Genomic DNA, 17780 nt, shown 5'->3' with positions numbered 1-17780 from the left:
GTGTCCTATGCAAGCTCCAGTGGACTGCCATATCCTCCATGTGCACCTGGGTATGCTGTCCACTGTTCCGTCTGAGCCACTGAGGAGGCTCAGCTCTGACACATGCACTCCATAGTCAGACCATGTAACCTGCAATTCTCTTCATGGTTGGGGTTCTGAGTCCAGTGGTTCAGTTGGGGGGAATCCCCAAAGAAACTTCATCTGAGGTGATCCCAGACCAGATTTTTGTGTGTGTTTGTCAGTGCAGAGTCTAGCACAGTCCGTCTGTCCATCAGCCTATGCATATGCTGGTGGTTGCAACTGCTGGGTCAGTTCTACCTCCAGCTCCATCTTCTACACAAACCAATGGGTGTTAGAGCCCAGCCCAATCCTGCCCACCACACGCTCAGGCCTCATGCAAGGCAGTGGGAGCTGTAGCCTATTCAGAGCCACCCACAATAACCCAACCAGGCCCATGCCCTGCCCTAATTCCCCTTTGTTTGCCAGTATGCACAACAGACTTGTCCAGTCTGTCCCATATCCCATTCAGCTCTCATACTTGTCAATGGGCATTGAAGCCTAGTTCAATCCAACCAGCCCCATTACACAGCCCAACATTGGAGCTCAATGCAGAAACTGCAATCATTGAAAATTAGGTATGTTTTTCGACTTTCAGCACAAAACTGCTATTGTGGAGAGAGATGAATCAGGGAAGTCTAGGTAGGTATCACTCTTCCTGTTCCAAATCCGTGCTCAGCAAACACTTGAGAACACCTTGCTCTACAGAAGAGGCACAAGTTCTCCAGCTGTGAGACCTCACGTGCGTAAATTACAGCTCTTCATATGAACCAACTCATACCCTGCCTGTGTCAGTCAGTCTCAGGACCTTGGTCAAGGCACCTTCATTTGACTGCTACACATATTTGACCTTGCTCATGAAAGAGGCCAGGTCTCTCCAGATGAGATTCTAAGAAGATGGGGGGAAATTCACCCAAGCAATGTTGGTCCATCTTCTTGGGGACAACTGGCCTCTCCCTGCCAGGGACCCCATATTAGTTAGCAAGGCTTTTCCATTTCAAATGATCAGCAGTCTCCAACAGGAGGAGGCTGTCTGTGATTCTCTCTCTCTCTCTCTCTCTCTCTCTCTCTCTCCCCCCACCCCTTTTACTTTCTCTCTCTACTTCTAACGTTGCTGCAGTGACAATTCCATTAACAAACTGCTGTTAGTGGGGAAGACATCTTCATCTAGGAGAGGCGGCATAAAATCTTTGGATGTAAAATATAGCAATGGTGCATCAAGTGGACGAAAATCCCTATTTTCTACACATTTATCACACGTTTAAACACAGTATTACCGTTGTTGTCCAGCAAAATCCAGGATAGGTGCCTGTTACCATCTGCCTTCTCTGTGGCTGTACCTGGGCTGAGTGCTGGTGGGGAAGTAAAACAGAATGGTTGCTTTTAACTTCCAGAATCACAAACTCTGAGATGCTCTAAGGAGACCTGTTGACGCATGCTTCGTTCCCACACTGGGGCTACATGCTTCACTGCACAGGGTAACCTCATCAGGCCCGCTCAGCCTGCCGCCCACTTCCCTAAGAACACACTGCCACGCCGCCAGCTGAACCAGTGTATGCGGCCTCCCACCAGTTGCAGAGAACCGGGAAAAATCCGGATTAAAGCTCCCACCAGACGCGGAGAACCGGGAAGGACCCGGATTAAAGCTCCCACCAGACGCGGAGAACCGGGAAGGTCCCGGATTAATGCTCCCACCAGTTGCAGAGAACAGGGAAGGACCCGGATTAATGCTCCCACCAGTTGCAGAGAACCGGGAAGGACCCAGATTAAAGCTCCCACCAGATGCAGAGAACCGGGAAGGACCCAGCCCGGCAGCTGAAGGAAATCCCCCCGTCCGACAGGGGGCGACGTCTCTCTCGGCCGGGCCAGGGCCGCCACGGAGGCGTCACGTGTTCCCGCCCTCTCCGGGCCGGAGGGCGGTCCCGCGGGGATTTGCCGTACGTGCGCGGCGCCATGACGTCTTGCGTAGGGGCTGGCTAGCCGCCATCTTGCTTCTTGTTCTCGCTTGCTCGCTTCCCTTTCGGGAAGGCGGAGAAAGTGCTCGGGCGTTTGTGCATCGGCGGCGTCGGCTTTCCTCTGCGGCCGCGCGCGGAGCCCCCGGCCCCTTCCTTCGCTCAGAGCTCGCCTCGGCCTCCAAGCGCGCCAACCGGTAAGGAAGACGCGGGGTCGGGGCCGCGATCGGGCAGGGCTAGCGTGGGGTGACCTGGTGCCCGCAGGCCAGGGCCGCCGTCCGGGCCCCTCGTTCCCCTCGCGGGAAGCCGCCGTCAGGCCCGCTCAGCGCGTGTGCCACGCGGGGCCGGGGGCTGCGGGCCGGGGGCCACTGCCCTGCCGCGGGGTGGGAAGCGAGGCCCCCGGGGCTCTCCCGGAGCTCTCCCAGGGCCTCGCGGGCTGCATGTCGGGGCTCTCCTGGGGCCTCGCGGGCTGCATCTCGGGGCTCTCCTGGAGCCTCGCCGGCTGCACCCCGAGGCTCTCCCGGGCCTCGCGGGGTGCACCCCGAGGCCCTCTCAGGGCCTCCCCGGCTGCATCCCGAGGCTCTCCTGGGGCCTCGCGAGCTGCATGTGGGGGCTCTCCTGGGGCCTCGGGGCTGCATCCTGGGGCTCTCCTGGAGCCCTGGGGCCTCACAAGCTGCCCCCCAGGGCCTCGCAGGACGCTCTGGAGTAGGCTGCTCGCGCCCTAGGCCGCTCCATCCCAACCTGGGTGGTGATTCACTCCCGCTTCCTGTCTTGGAAAAAGCATTAGTGACGTTTGGGTAAAGGCCTCACTTTTTCGGACTGAAGGAAAGGGTCGACAGTGGTGAAGACTTGCTCCCTCTGCACCGAGGGTCCAATTGTTTTAAGGGAACATAACACTCGTTGTGTCTCAATCTGAGATCTTTTGAGGGCCGGGCATGCTTCGTGCCCGCCGGCTTCCAGATCTACCCGGATTTCCGCACTGCCTGGGCTGCAGCTCGGATCCATAGACGCATACCTCTGGGCACTTGGAATGGTGCAGTAAGCCGTGCTGCTAACAGGATCTTCATTAAGAATGCACCGGACTAGGAAGCGCGTTAAGTCCTTGATAGCTTCCTCCTGCGAATCAAAATCACAGGGCGGTGTTCAAGTGCCCTCCAAACCCGAGTCCAGGCTTGTTTTAATGTATATTGTAACTTAGAGGCCGCTCTGGCAGAAGCCATTTTTAGGTGTGTGTCACAGGTGCGTTGCAGCATCCTTACTGGCTCACCCCAATGCACTGAATCCCAGAAACTTTGGGTAGAGGTTCAGTTTTATTGTTAGCATGTAGTTAGGTAGTTATTCTCTTATTTTCTGTGATGAGATTTTCAGAATACAGGCCTTCTGAGGCGTTGGTGGTTTTTTTTCTATTTAGTTTGCTGAATTTGCATGTAAACTGACCTTTTAGTGTGTGCTGAAGGTAGCAATGAGGCTTTCACATCTGTTACCTGTTATTGTTACTATTCCATGAGCTATTTCAAATGCTGTTATCAAATGACTTTACAAATTAGGATGAAATCTGAGATTAATTTGACCAAGGTCACACAGCAGCTAACTGGGTCAAAACCCTGTGTCACCCAGGATGAATCCTCAGTCCGTCAGATCTCTGTCTTGCTCTTTGTGACTTGGTAAATGTAGCACCTCAGTAAGGGTTAGGGCTTTATTTACTTCAGTTTTTGAACCTTGTTGCATGCTAAGGTTAAAGTGTTGCAAGTGAAAGAGAAGGTAGTGTGTGTGTGTTTGTGTGTTTGTCCTTTTCTGTTTTAAGGCCAGTTGAGAGTTTACAAATGGGCAACTTGTAGTTTTACAGATAAAAATTTTAAGTTAAGGATCTGGCCTATAATGATAGACTGCTCCCTCATTTGTGAAATACCACTACTCAGACTTGCTGTAGAATGGTTTAAAAGGATGTATGTAAAGAACTTGTTAATTGTTCTCACTACAGGTTAAAAGGCTAACATTGAAATTCAGTAAATCTGCATATGCTTAGAATGTTATCTGCATGTTGGATCCTCCAGTTTTCCCCCTCCCTGCTCCCCCCGGCCTGTTGACATTTACATGCTAGATTTGGTTTATTAGACATGGCTTCTTCATGGTGCAGAGTAGATGTTCCTGGGTAAAAAATGCAGACTCTGACTTGTTCCAGCCCCTAGTTTCCTGCCTTCCTCACCACACCCTTCTCACTGTCCTCATGAGTTCTCCTCCCTGCATCCAACCCCTAACACTGCTTCATTTTGAAATTCAGTTGGGTAAAGTATTTTAGCCAGGGATAAATAAAATGTTATAGTGGTTTTACAGTGAAGAAAATGCAGAAAGTTTTGAGTAAAGTTAGTTTTCATTAATGCATTATTCAGAAATTCCTGAAGATCAGCAGTGTTCTCTGACGAGGTTTAACTTGGGTAAATTTCGTGTGCATGTTTTCCCTTGAAAGGCTAAGTATAACCCTATTTTTTTCCCAGGCAGTTATATTTCTAGTCCTTATTTTGCCCTAAGTTAACCGAATACCAGTCATGTTATTGGGCCTGTGCCTGCATGTATTTGCTGGCTATTCTCGTCATGCGAAGCCTGTCATCTAATTCCATGGGTCTGAGGGTACTCCTGTTACTGCTGTGTGCTCAGCCTTAGTTGGTGATGCTAGGGTTCAGCATTAAAGGCACTTGCTCTGTCACAACACACCGGATGCTGCTGGTTTGTGAACATAGCAGCACCCTGCCAAGCAGTGTTTGTGTGAACTGTGTTCTGATACTAGTTTGCTTTTCTGTAATGTTAATGTTTATTCGTCGCTTCGCATAAAGCTGGAGTTATTGTGTCTTGAATGAATGAATGTTGGACGTAAGAAAAAGAAACCTGTAACTAAGCCTAATGAGATTCTTTTTTCTGTGTTTTTCAAAAGGCAGAGTTATCACAGCTGCTGGACCTGGCCTGCGCCAACCCAGGAGCTTCATCTAGGTCTCCCACGCGAATATAGGGGCCCAAAGACTTGAGCCGTCTTCCTCAATTTTTCCAGGTGCATTGACAGGGAGCTAATTTGGAAGTGGAATATATCTCTGTATAAAAAGAATGCTGATTAGTGAAGACTAGAACTGATGAAGGCCTAGAATGAAATATATTGCTTAAACATAAAATGACAGCATTACCAAAAAGTTACCAAATTAGTCTTTTTTGTGTGTGTGTGTGAGATTTGCGTAGTTTTATTGGAAAGACAGATAGATATACAGAGAGGAGGAGAGAGAGAGGAAGATCTTCCGTCCGCTGATACACTCCCCAAGTGGCAGCAATGGCCAGAAGGTCCCAGGCTTTGGGGTATTCTGTACTGCTTTCCCAGGCCACAAGCAGGGAGCTGAGTGGGAAGCAGAGTAGCTGGAATACAAACCAGCACCCGTGTGGAATCCCAGCGCATGCCAGGTGAGGACTTTAGCCACTAGGCTACCACGCTGAGCCCACAAATTATAGTCTTAAGTACACACCTGGGACAGCCACTTTCATAGGAACCACAAAGGAGTAGGTTTATTTAAATGAAGGAGTGTAATATTTAGGACAATGTAAGTCAAGACCAGAAATGAGTAAGAGAGAAAAGTCACTACAGAAATCAGGGTAGAACAGAATAATCTAAAAGAAGATTGTGGAAGAGCATGTTAAAAGATAGCACTTTTGGTGCCAACACATCAGTGTCATGTCAGAATGCTGGTTCAAATACTGGCAACTTCTCATCTGGTTTCTTGGCAATAATAAGAAGATGGCGCCTGTCTTTGGCCTGCCCAACCCTGACAGTTTTGATCATTTAGAAAGTGAAGCTGGAAAATCAACCTCTTTCTAATTTTTTTAAAAAAGATTATAAGCACCAAATGTAGCTGAATTTTAAAAAAAAATTGTGAGAAGGAGACTTCTAATTTGGTAGAGACATTTTGATAACCATAAAGGAATTTTTGGTGAAGTAATGAAGATGAAAGGTTGGTAGTCGGGGGAGGATAAGTAAAGAGACCTTGGTTTTAAGCTGTGTTGAACACTCAAATTCTGGTTTTCGTCACTTTTGGCTCATGTGGTGCTGGTAGCTATTAATTTTGAGGCTGGTCACTTGACTTGGATGTTAGATAAACTTCTTCCTGTTGGCCAATCTCAGAACTCTTGCAAGGAACACACTAAGTGTGATTGTGTATATCTTTCCAATTTAGTCTTTTGAAAGTCATATGATACCGAAGAGAAAATTAAGAGAGCGCCAGATGATTGATTCCTTGTAAAGCTGCAAGATTCCCTTCAAATCAGCATTTCCCTTATTAGAGGCAGAAACAGACTAGACAAGGCAGAGGTGCCATCCACCGGCTCACTCCCAAATGTCTGCCGAGTGGGTGGCAGAGACCCGGCCACTTTGGGCCTACTTCCTGCAGGTTGTGCATTGGCAGAAAGCCATAAGTAAGATCAGACCTGGACGCAGACTTGGGCACTCTGATATGGCACGATGTCCTAATTGGCGGTTTAATCTCTGGGCCAATGCCTGTCTCTCAAATTTTGGATCTTTGAGAGTACACTCCCAGTGTGGTTGAAGAATGGTTATCTAGAGAAGTGACTCCTTCCTCCATGTCCGCATTAATGACCTAACGGTACAGACTTTTACAGTTGGGGCAGTGCACAAAGGGGCCGTTCTGAAGGAGGCAACAGTAAGTAAAACTCATGTCATTTCCGCTTGCGGAGCTGTGCTCTCTTGTCTAGGTAGGTCTCCTAAAGGCAGCTGTGCTGCCACCTCTTCCCTCTCCCCTGTAGGATTAGTTCTTCTCCAAGAGCAGTGCCTGCATTTTCCTAGACAGATAACAAATTGCTGTTTGCATAAAGACCCTGTGTAGAATCATAAATGCGTTGAAAGATCTTAAAGATGTATGAAGTATCCGTTTAGGAGGAAATAAAAGATAATTAGGAAACTGTATGTCACTAAGGAACAAAAAGGCTTTGGAAGTTTTACTCAGGATGACGTAAGTGGCTAAAGAATATGGAATTTCTATTTATGCATTGTGTTTTAAAGATGAGTGTTGCAGCTTCTTCCCCTCCCCCAAAGGTAGATATACAGAGGAGGAGAGACAGAGGAAGATCTTCCAGCCAATGGTTCACTTCCCAGGTGGCCGCAACAGCTGGAGCTGAGCCATTCCGAAGCCAGGAACCTCTTGTGGGTCTCCCACACAGGTGCAGAGTCCCAAAGCTTTGGGCCGTCTTCGGCCACTTTCCCAGACCACAAGCAGGGAGCTGGATGGGAAGTGGAGCTGCCGGGATTAGAACCGGCGCCCATGTGGGATCCCGGGCGCGTTCAAGGCTAGGCCACACCGCTGGGCCCAAAAATAAATAAATCTTTCAAAAAAAAAATACGTGCTGTCAGCAAGGTGATTGCCAGTCACCTCATTAGGTAAGTTGTGGATGCAGCAGTTGCACTTTCCTGTGTTTCTGCTGATTGTTCTTCAGACTTTCTTGGCCCCTGAAGCTTAATTCACAAGTTTCAGTTTCTAAGAACATACTGAGTCCCCTTCCACCATTCTGATTGGATCTCCCAACAGATTTATTTTTATTACACTTTATTTTTTTAAAATGACAATTTTAATGTTTTACTGTAGTGCTGTTTATAGTGGAGGCCTTGAACATATGGTGGTATTTTTAGCTTTACTTTCATAGCAGCAAATGTAATCTTAAAACTGTTTGATGTTTTTGACTCAGAAATGATCAAATGTTTCAAATGGTAAATGTGCCAGTTACCCTGATCTGATCATTTCACAGTGTATATGTGTTAAATATCACTCTGTGTTCCATAAGTGTGTACAGTTATGTACATTAAAAAGTCAGGAATTTTGGGCCCAGCATGATGGCTCAGTGGCTAAATCCTCACCCTGGAAGTGCAGGCATCCCCTATGGACACCGGTTCCTGTCTGGCTTCTTCAGTTCCTATCCAACTCCCTGCCTGTGGCCTGGGAAAGCAGTGGAGGGTGGCCTGAAGCCTTGGGACGCTGCACTCATCTGGGTGATCTGAAAAAGCTCCTGGCTGTGAGTAGGGTCAGCTCCGTCCACTGTGGCTGTTTGAGGAGTAAACCAGCGGATCAAAGATCTTTGTTTCTTTCTCTCCATAAATCTGATCTGCCTTTCCACAGATAAATCTTTTTAAAAAAGTAAACATTTAGAAACCTTCCAGTGTTACTGTAGGATTACTACATTTAAGATTTTTGCAGAGTTGAAAGAGATTTTAGTGGTTGGCCATTTTAATTTTTAAGTAAGAATTACCTAATTTTTTCAAAAGATGTATTTATGTGAAAAGTAGCATGTGAGACGGATCTTCCACCCAGGTTCATTTTCTCAGGTACCCACAACAGACGGGATGGGCCGGGGGAAGCAACCTGGATCCCTCTTGAGGACTCAGGGGTCCAGGCACTTGAGCCTTCATCTGCCCTCCAGGCACATTAGCAGGAAACTGATTTAAAAATGGAAATGAGAGGACTTGAAATGGCCATCCTGAATCCTGATGTGGGGTGCTGGCATCTCAAACAGTGTTCTAAACAGCTGTGCCACAGCACTCACTCCACAAATTCATCTGCTTTTAAAACTCAGAGAGGTTTGAAGGGAAGTGAGCCGTGTTTTCATGACTTAAAGTTTGTGGGTGCCAGTTGAATCAGAAATAGTGGTGGTGCTTCAGTGGGAGATTAACACTTTTTGTGATATGAATGGAGTGCTATTGTCTGAAGTTACTATCTGAATTCCATCAAATGCCACCCGTTAACCCTGGCAGCTTAGTTCTAGGTGGCCTAAATAACAGAAGTTTGCTTTTCATGGTTCTGGAGGCTGGAAGTGTGAGGTGCAGGTGCCAGCATGGACGTTTCGCGGTACCCTGCTGATACTGAAGTGCTGAGGAGTTTGCTCCTGCTGCTTGCTGTGTTCTTTGATGGCAGTCAGCTGTGATATCCTTTCTGATAAGGACACTGATCCTGTATGACCCACCTAAACTAATGCTCTGGAGACCCCTGCAGAGCTGTTGAGGCCTTGGCATGGTTTTTAGGACACAGATCTTTGCGTCAGCACCTCCCTTTTAAAATCTATCAGGCATTTGATTCTTAGGCTTTTCCATCATTGTACGTCAGTTGATATTTCGAACAATCGATTGGTACGTTTGTTCATTAAGAAACTGCATTTCGTTGGTAAGTTTTATTCCATAACAGAATAAAAGGGGTTTTTCTTTTAATTTATTTGAGTGAGAGGGAGGGGGATGGATGTGAATGTTCACTCCCACATGTCCCAGATGGTTGTGGCTGGGCCCAGGTTCCAAGAGCTGGAAACTGAGTGCAGGTCTCCTCCACGGGCGGGCGGCAGGCACCTGGCAGGCACCCGGCGTTGCTGATTCCCGGACGCTGGAGTCAGGACTCGCCCCTCTGCGGCTGAATGTGCACATCCTTACCAGAATAAGTGAGGAAAACTGGAGTCGTTTACGCTTCTCTTAACCTTCAATGCGCTGTTATTTGGTGTTATACATATTTTTATCTTACTGTATGTATCTTCTGTAAAGAAAACTTTAATTTTTAATTCTGCTTTTCTTGATGAGGTTATCTTGGGCACTGGCTTTAAGGTCAGCGTGGGTCTTGTCTCCACCACTTTCTGACTGTCTGTTGTAGCCAGGACAGCTTATGATTGCTTTATGTGGAGGCTTTGGTGACTTTTTAAGCTCTAAGTCCTATTCAGTATGTTTCACATCTTGAGAGCTCTGACTGTCTTTAAAAAAATTACCTTGAAGTAACAGTGCTAATTTAGGATGTATAGAACTTGGATCTGCCAGAAATGGGAGAAATAAAGTCAAAGATTACTCAATTGTTAAATTTAGGGGTCAGGAAAATGTTTATGGGAAAGTTGGGAGAGGAATGTGGTGGGGAGAGCAGTTTTTTGTTTTGTTTGTTTGTTTATGACCCATCCTTTTGTGATAATTTATAAGCCTTGGAGACAAGCCACAAAAGTAGTGCAGAGAATTCTTAGGGTCCTCAGATCAGTTTCCCCATTGGTTCATATTTTACGTATTTCCTGTCATACTAATACAACTGATTTTGATATCTGCTCTTTAAAACCTGTGTTCATGGGAAACCTCATTCAAGTCTTAGGCTCCTTTGTCTTCAGTGTTCTAACTTAGTACATTTCCTCTCATTGCTTTTAGCACTTGAACAAAGTGCAGTCTGTAGTGATTCACAGTAAACTCTCCACAACCACCATTGTTATTTTAGTATTACTGAAACCATTGGTCTCCTCTGCTCACCTCTTCATTTTTTTTGACTTCCCTTCTGTCGTATTCCAGTCATGCTTGTATAAGAAAATATCTGAAGCTAGGTCAATTATAAACAATAGAAATATGCTTTTAAGCATCTGAAGACTGCAAAGACTTCTGCTTTGAAGATGTGATAAGAGTGCTTAGCTGGTTTCCTTCAGTGTGTGTGAAACTCTTGTCCTCGTTCTGAACCCCCACAGCCTCATCACTACTTGGTGCTGGGGACTGGGTTTCAACATGAGTTTGGAAGGGGCACAAACATTCAGCTCATTGCACCTGCATTCTCTCTGCGTTAGACTTCAGTGGAGCTTTATTCCAGGCATTTCTCCTGAAGGGTCCTCATCCCTCTTTTCCTTTTTAAATATTTATTTGAAAGAGTGATTCTCCAGCCGATACTTCACTCCCCAAATAGCCACAAGAGTCCAGACGGGCCATGTGGATGGCGGAGACTGCAGCCTTTGAGCTGTCCTTTGCTGTTCCCCTGGTGCTGCTTTGGCGGCTGACCTGTGAGGGGAGTGGACAGCTGCTGTGAGAACACAAAGCCCTCCCCATGTGTGTCTTTGATAGTGTTTTAATTTATGGATATATGGCTCTTAATTTTTCAATTTTTTAATTTACTTCTGACTTCTTTTACATTGTTGGATGCTTTGTCTGGTAATAAAAGGACTTAGTGGCAGTACTCTTTCCCCCTGAATTATGTCATTATTTACTTTGTTTTGATATGAAGTACTTTTTATGTTGAGCATTTTTGGTTTTGGGCTCTTCTGTTATAGGGAAGCAATTTAGTTTTTAGTTGATTCTTTTCTACTTTAATGGCCTTGTGTAGTGGTCAAAAGAATCTTGACTGTTTTCTTGTCAGTTGCAAGAACAGAGCACCTCTGCCCCAGAATTACTGCATTGTTACATTGTTATCCCTTATCACGGCTACTGATTTCTCCATATTTTGCCCCAGGCTGTTTCTCATCCTGCCATCACCTCCCCCTGCAACCTCCATTCACCCAACACGATTTGTGTATTTGTCTCTTGCTGTTTCCACCTTATCTCATCCCTTGGTCATTCTGTTCTTTGCCTTAGGTTTTGCTAAAAAATATGTGTGATAAAAGGCAAGCAAAATATCTAGATTTTTTTTTTAAATGAGCAGCTTTATCGAGTCATTTTTTATAATAAAGGACACTTCTAAGGTTTGCTGTTTGACATTTGGATTGGTGCAAGGCCCACAAGTTTTACCGTAGTGAAGGTAGTGAACCTGTCAACAGAAATTTCCTCAGGGTCCTTTGTCATCCCTCTGCCTAACCTCATTCCTGTCCCTAGTCAGCTACTGCATTGCTTTCTGTGCTGTAGATTCATTTACGTTTTGTAGAATTTAATCCATAAAGTACATAAATAGGAGGCTAGATTGTTTCATACAGAATAGTCTGAGTTTATCCATGCAGATTTATGTTGATCGCCTTTTTTTTTATTGTTAGGTAATCACACCACAATCTGGTCATCTGGTCCTGTTATATACGGTTGTGCCGTTTCCAGTTTATAGCTGTTACAGAGCTGTCTGCTAAGAACCATTGTGCACATAGGAATCTTCATATGGGTGTGTTTTCTTTTATCTTGGATGAGCACTGGGAGTTATGAATGGGGAGATCATATGCTTGGTGGATGCTTACATTTTAAGAAACTTCTAAATTGTTTTCTAAAGTAATTATGGCATTTTTTATTTTTAACAGCTGTATATGAGGTACAGTCCTTTCACATCCCCTACCAACATCTTTTATATAATCATTCTGTAATTTTTTTTTCAAGATCTAGATACTGATTTGTGACAGAGACAGAAGGGAGGTAGAGATAAGTTGCACCCTCTGCTTCATTCCCCAGAGAGTTAGAAGAGCCAATGCTGTACCGGCTGAGCCTGTAACTCCATCTTCTCCCACCTGAGTTGTTTATCCCTGAGAGCCAGGACAGGCACTCAGATCCTGTTATTCCTGAGTGCAGGAGCAGGAAGTTGGGTGGGAAGCAGAGTAGCTCGTGATACAGGCTTTTGTAGTAGTCCCAGAGCCCTCTTTCTGTCACTGTAGCCATGCTTTTGCATGTGTGTAGATATATCCTTGTGTTGTTTGGTTGGTTGGTTGGTTGGTTGGGGTTTTTTGTGTATGTGTGTGTGGTTTTTTTTGTTTGTTTTTTTGCGCTTTCCAAATAAAAGGTGGTGTTGAGTATATTCTTTGATTATATGTCATTTATATATTTCTGATCAATGTACATCTTATGCCCATTTTGAAATTCTGATTGTTTCTTATAAAGCACTGAGAGTTTGTGATATTCTGAATAGCAGTCCTATATCAAATGCCAGTCCCCAGGTTTTGGAAGGGTGTTTTTTTTTATTGTTTTGTTTTATTTTAATGTTATCTGTGTCTAGTTGCTCCAGTATAATTTTTTTGCAGAGGCTGTCCTTTATCCATTGAGTTTTTCTTTACCTTTGTCACAAACCACTTGCTAATGTATTCTAGACTTTGTTCTGTGGGTCAGTCTTTGTTGCTTTAGCTTAAATGTTGAAATCAGTTGGTCTTTCCAAAGTTCTTTTGGCCATTTTTTTATCCTGTCCATTTCTTTAGTTCTGTCCTCTGAAAAATTCTTTAGAGATTTTGTTTTGGATTGCCTTAAGTCTATAAATCAGTTTGATAGGAATTAATATGTTAGTATTCAGATTGTGACCCAAGAATCTGACATCTGCATTTATCTAGGCTTTCTTTAATGTTTATAGGTTTCAGTGAGTAGGTCCTGCATTATCTACCAGCGGTTTCTGTAAGTGCTTATTGTTATTGTGAATGGTACCATATTGAACTTAAGTTTCTGATTATTCACTGCTGCTTTGGATCATTTGCTTGCATGCCTATGCCAAATAGGTAACTCTGTATTGAATATACTCAAAGGAGAGCCTCTTTGGTATAATTCCCTTTCCAGTATTACCTCTGAACTAGCTTGATGTCTTTGAATCTCTTCTTTTTTTTTAACCTACGCACTTGTGTCAGCCTCCATTTTAGTACCCTTCTCGATGCTGTGGCCTGGAACTCTCCAGACAGCTCATCGTTTCTCCATCTGCCGGGAATCCCTTGTCAAGTGTAACAATCTTTATTTAAAGCGAAGTGACAGGAAAGCACTGCTCCATGAAGGAGTAGGAAAGTGAAGTGTCCGACTGGACACTGGCTTAATGGGAAACAGCTTGGGCTTTTTTTACGTTTCTTTTCCTTTCTTTGAACACAGGGAGGGATGTAGACGGATCCAGGTATCTAGGCTGATAGAGGCACCCTGAATCAGAATATTCAAGTAACTGTCCTGTCCTATTCTGGGAGCATGGCCTGCACCCTCCCACTCCCGTAAGCCTGGGCAGAGAAGCGGGGGTCGGGGTAAAGGGGATGTCAAGGTCTTGTTTTGCACAGCCTGCTCATCTAGTACATGAAGACTGTGAACTATGGGATGTGTCCAGTAGCTGAGCACCCCGTCTCCTCCAGGGCCTTAGACTGGGCCTCGTGCTGTTCACCATTTAAACTTGTTTTATTTCACAAGAAAAAGTAAATCTGGTTTCTATTGCTTATCTTGATTGAAAATACATTAAACTTGATCATTACTAAACTTTTTTAGGTAGCCATATTCTTCAATGCATTTTAGGCAAATAGGAATTAAATGTCTTCAAGTTTTCTTTTTAAGATTTATTTTCATTGGAAAGGCAGACATACAGGGAGGAGAGACGGGGAAGGATCTGTCTGTTGGTTCATTCCCCAAATGGTTGCAGCGGCTGAAGCTGAGCAAGTCCAGAGCCAGGAGCCAGAAACCAAGAGCTTTCCAGCTTCCCACGCGGGTGCAGGGTCCCAAGGCTTTGGGCCGTCCTCTGCTGCCTTGCCAGGCCACGAGCAGGAAGCTGGATGGGAAGTGGAGCAACCGGGACAGAACTGGCATCCATATGGAATCCTGCACTGGGATGCAGAGGATTAGCCAGTTGGGCCAATGCGTTGGCCTGGCAAAAAGTTGTAAGTTATCCGTAGTGAAACTGCCTTCATAGTGCTTTTTCTGAATTATTTGGGATTCTCCAAGTATGTGTTGAATGAAGTTTCAGCCTAGTTCGAATGTCAGAGTATCTCAAGCCAGTGAGAAGACAACATCGAAGTGCCTGCGTTTAGCTGGCAAGCCATTATCATGGAATTGACCTTCCTTATTTTTCCAGTTATTCTTTGTGAATGCAGATTTTATACTTTAGAAGTGTATGTTCTTTTATAACAGCAGGTAAGACAATTCCAGTTTCTCCTTTTGATTGCGTTTCTGTCACAATCCTATCTTCTCATATGCTTCTCCCCCGCCCCCGGAATATTGAGTACTGTAAAACTTGAGAAAGGAGGAGATACCTAGCGCCTCTGAGAGCATAGATGTTTCTGTTCTGCTCTGTGTAGTCGGTTGTTTCTCTCTCTTTCTTTGGAATACACCCACTGTATACTTTGATGCGTTAGCAGGAGTTCCTTCAAAATGAAACAAGCTTAAAAACTACTCAAAGATGACTCCTAGGAAATATTTGTAGGAACTTGTATTTTGACCTTACATAGGACTTTTACTTTGCATTTATTTATTTGTATTTAGAAAATTTGTATGACTTAAGAAAACCTTTTGGGCACAGCACGATGGCTCAGATGGCTAATTCTCACCTTGCAAGCACAGGAATTTGATTTGGGCGCTGGTTCCTGTCCCCTCTGCTCCACTTCCCATGCAGCTCCCTGCTTGTGGCCTGGGAAAGCAGTGTGGCGTGGTCGGAGGCATTGAGACCCTGCCACCCGCATGGGAGACCCGGAAGAAGCTCCTGGCTGTAAACTGGCTCAGCTTTGGCCATAGCAGCTATTTGGGGAGTGAATCAGTGGATGGGAGATCTTTCTTTATTCTGTCTTCACATAAATCTGATTTGTCTGTGCCATTAAAAAAAATGAAAACGTTTTTAAAAAGGAAAACTTGTTTTCTTTTTTAAATGTTTATTTGAAAGGGTACTTCATCTGAGTTTCCCAAATGGCTGAAAGGGGCCCAAGTCCTTGGACCATCTTTTGCTGTTTTTCCTAGGACTTTAGAGGGAGCTGGATTCAATGTGGAACAGCCAGGCAGGGAACCAGTGCTTATACATCACAGGCAGCAACTTGACACACTTTAACACAGCGTTAGCCCATGGTTTCTTTTTTAAAAATGAGGAATATGTGTGTTCTATTGGCACACATCTGAAATTACTACTGTTAGTCATCCATCCTGTTACATGGGTCACGTTACATAGATACATGTGTGTTAAGAACATCTCAGATCCACTCAGAAAATTGTGAAATATTTTACTTGATTTAATGTCCTGTAAATTTTCATTGTTGCCACAAAAGAAAGTGTATCTTCCCCCCACCAAAAGGTAAGTTTTTATTTGTTTGTAAGGTAGTTACAGAGTGATTAAAAATACTGCTGGTTTACTCTTCGAATGGGCACAACTGCCAGAGTTGGGTCTGACCTAAGCCAAGAGACTGAGCTTCTTTCCGGTCTCACAGTGGGATAAGGAGGGTTTGGGCCGTCTTCCAGGGAGCTGAATGACAAATGGAGTGGCCAAGACGCAGACTGGAACACAAGAGAATTACAGGCAGAGGTTCAACTGGTTAGACCAAGGTGCTGACCCATGTAGTATCTCCTTTTGAAAAACTGAATGTTGTGCCGGAAGGAGAAGCCATAATCTCTTTACTCACTGTCAGTGAGCACTTGGAGTGGTTCTGTGAGGAGGGATTATGATCATGTGGTATTTTGTTTTTGATGAATCTATATTGCTTACCATAATGGCTGTACTGATTTATATTTCTTTCTTTTTTTTTTTGTTAAAGATTTTTTTTTTTAATTTGAAAGTTAGATATACAGAGAGGAGGAGAGACAGAGAGGAAGATCTTCCGTCCGATGATTCACTCCCCAAGTGAGCAAAATGGCTGGTTCTGTGCCAATCTGAAGCCAGGAGCCAGGAACTTCCTCCAGGTCTCCCACACAGGTGCAGGGTCCCAAGGCTTTGGGCCGTTCTCGACTGCCTTCCCAGGCCACAAGCAGGGAGCAGGATGGGAAGTGGAGCTTCCGGGATTAGAACTGGCACCCGTATGGGATCCCAGCACATTCAAGGCAAGAACTTTAGCCGCTGGACCACGCCACCGGGCCCACTGATTTATATTTCTGTCAACAGTGTGCACAGGTCATCTTCTCATCCTTGCTAACACCTATGTTTTATCTTTAATAATAAGCCATCATAATTGGTATGTGGTGATCTTATTGTATTTTTGATTGGCATTTATCCAGGTAATGGTATTAAGCACCTTTTCATGGATCTATTGGGCATTGTTTTCTTTGGAAAAATACCTCTTCATATACTTTGCCAATTCTTAAGCATTTTCTGTCTTGTTTCTTCTGTAGGGTTAATAACCTTTTAATCTCCTGTTGTATAGGTTATCCTTTCATTTTGTTGATTATTTCATTGCTGAGCAGATTTGATTTTGATTTAATTTAATGTAATCCCACTTGTTTATTTTCTCTCTTGCTGACTAAACTTTTGATATGATATCCAAAAAGCTGTTGCAAAGGTGAATTTCAAGGAACTCTTCTTCTGTCTTCCAAGAATTTAGTGAGGTCTGTAGGTCTGTATTGGGTTCAGTTTTGTTTCATTAAGTTTGGGTTTGGTTTTGTGTGTTGTACAAGGTAAGAATATAATACCGGTTTTGAGCATGTGACTCGTTTTCCTGTGCCATTTTGAAGAGCTTGTCCTTAACCCTTCTGTGTGTTCTCAGGGGCTTGTCTGTGTTGCCTTGAGACTGTTTTCTTGCTCACCATTCTGTTTCATTGGTCTGTGTGGGTGCTTTTTTGGTAGTGCCATACTACCTTGTTTGATGTGATGTATCCAATTGTGTCTGTTTTCTTCCTGTCAAGATAGCTTTGGCTGTTTGAGGTGTTCTGTGGTTCCATAGAAATGTGAATTTTCATTTTTTATGTAAAATGCCACTGGAATTTCTTTTTTTTAAGATTTATTTATTTTTATTGCAAAGTCAGACATACAGAGAGGAGGAGAAACAGAGAGGAAGATCTTCTGTCCGATGATTCACTCTCCAAGTGAGCACAACGGCCTGTGCTGCGCCAATCCGAAGCCAGGAGCCAGGAACCTCCTCTAGCTCTCCCACATGGGTACAGGGTCCCAAGGCCTTGGGCCATCCTCGACTGCTTTCCCAGGCCACAAGCAGGGAGCTGTATGGGAAGTGGAGCTCCCGGGATTAGAAACGATACTCATATGGGATCCTGGCATGTTCAGGGCGAGGACTTTAGCCTCTAGGCCACTGCGCGGGGCCTGCTCCTGGAATTTCAGTAGGGGTTGCATTGAGTCTGATTATCGCTTTCAATCGTGAACATTTTATTTTGTAAAAGATTTGTTCACTTATTTGAAGAGTGGAGTG

The 17780-nt window shown here is 44.7% G+C and overlaps 1 protein-coding gene across 10 annotated transcripts in view; it reads left to right on the top strand.

The window, feature by feature from the left end:
• The first annotated feature begins 2025 nt into the window (after positions 1 to 2025).
• The window catches only part of PRRC2C (proline rich coiled-coil 2C), an 80018-nt gene continuing 64263 nt past the window's right edge, over positions 2026 to 17780 (top strand). For 7 of the 10 annotated variants that reach the window (XM_058660665.1, XM_058660662.1, XM_058660664.1 and 4 more), the window contains exon 1: positions 2026 to 2206. The gene's annotated coding sequence lies outside the window, so the exon portion shown is untranslated. The remainder of the gene's footprint in view (positions 2207 to 17780) is intronic. The other 3 variants (XM_058660668.1, XM_058660663.1, XM_058660667.1) reach the window with 1 other exon arrangement.

Source organism: Ochotona princeps, chromosome 2 (genome assembly GCF_030435755.1).
Source record: "Ochotona princeps isolate mOchPri1 chromosome 2, mOchPri1.hap1, whole genome shotgun sequence".
Classification (NCBI taxonomy): Eukaryota; Metazoa; Chordata; class Mammalia; order Lagomorpha; family Ochotonidae; genus Ochotona; species Ochotona princeps.
Note: the sequence above shows the minus strand (reverse complement) of the source record. Positions and strands in the feature narration are given on the sequence as shown.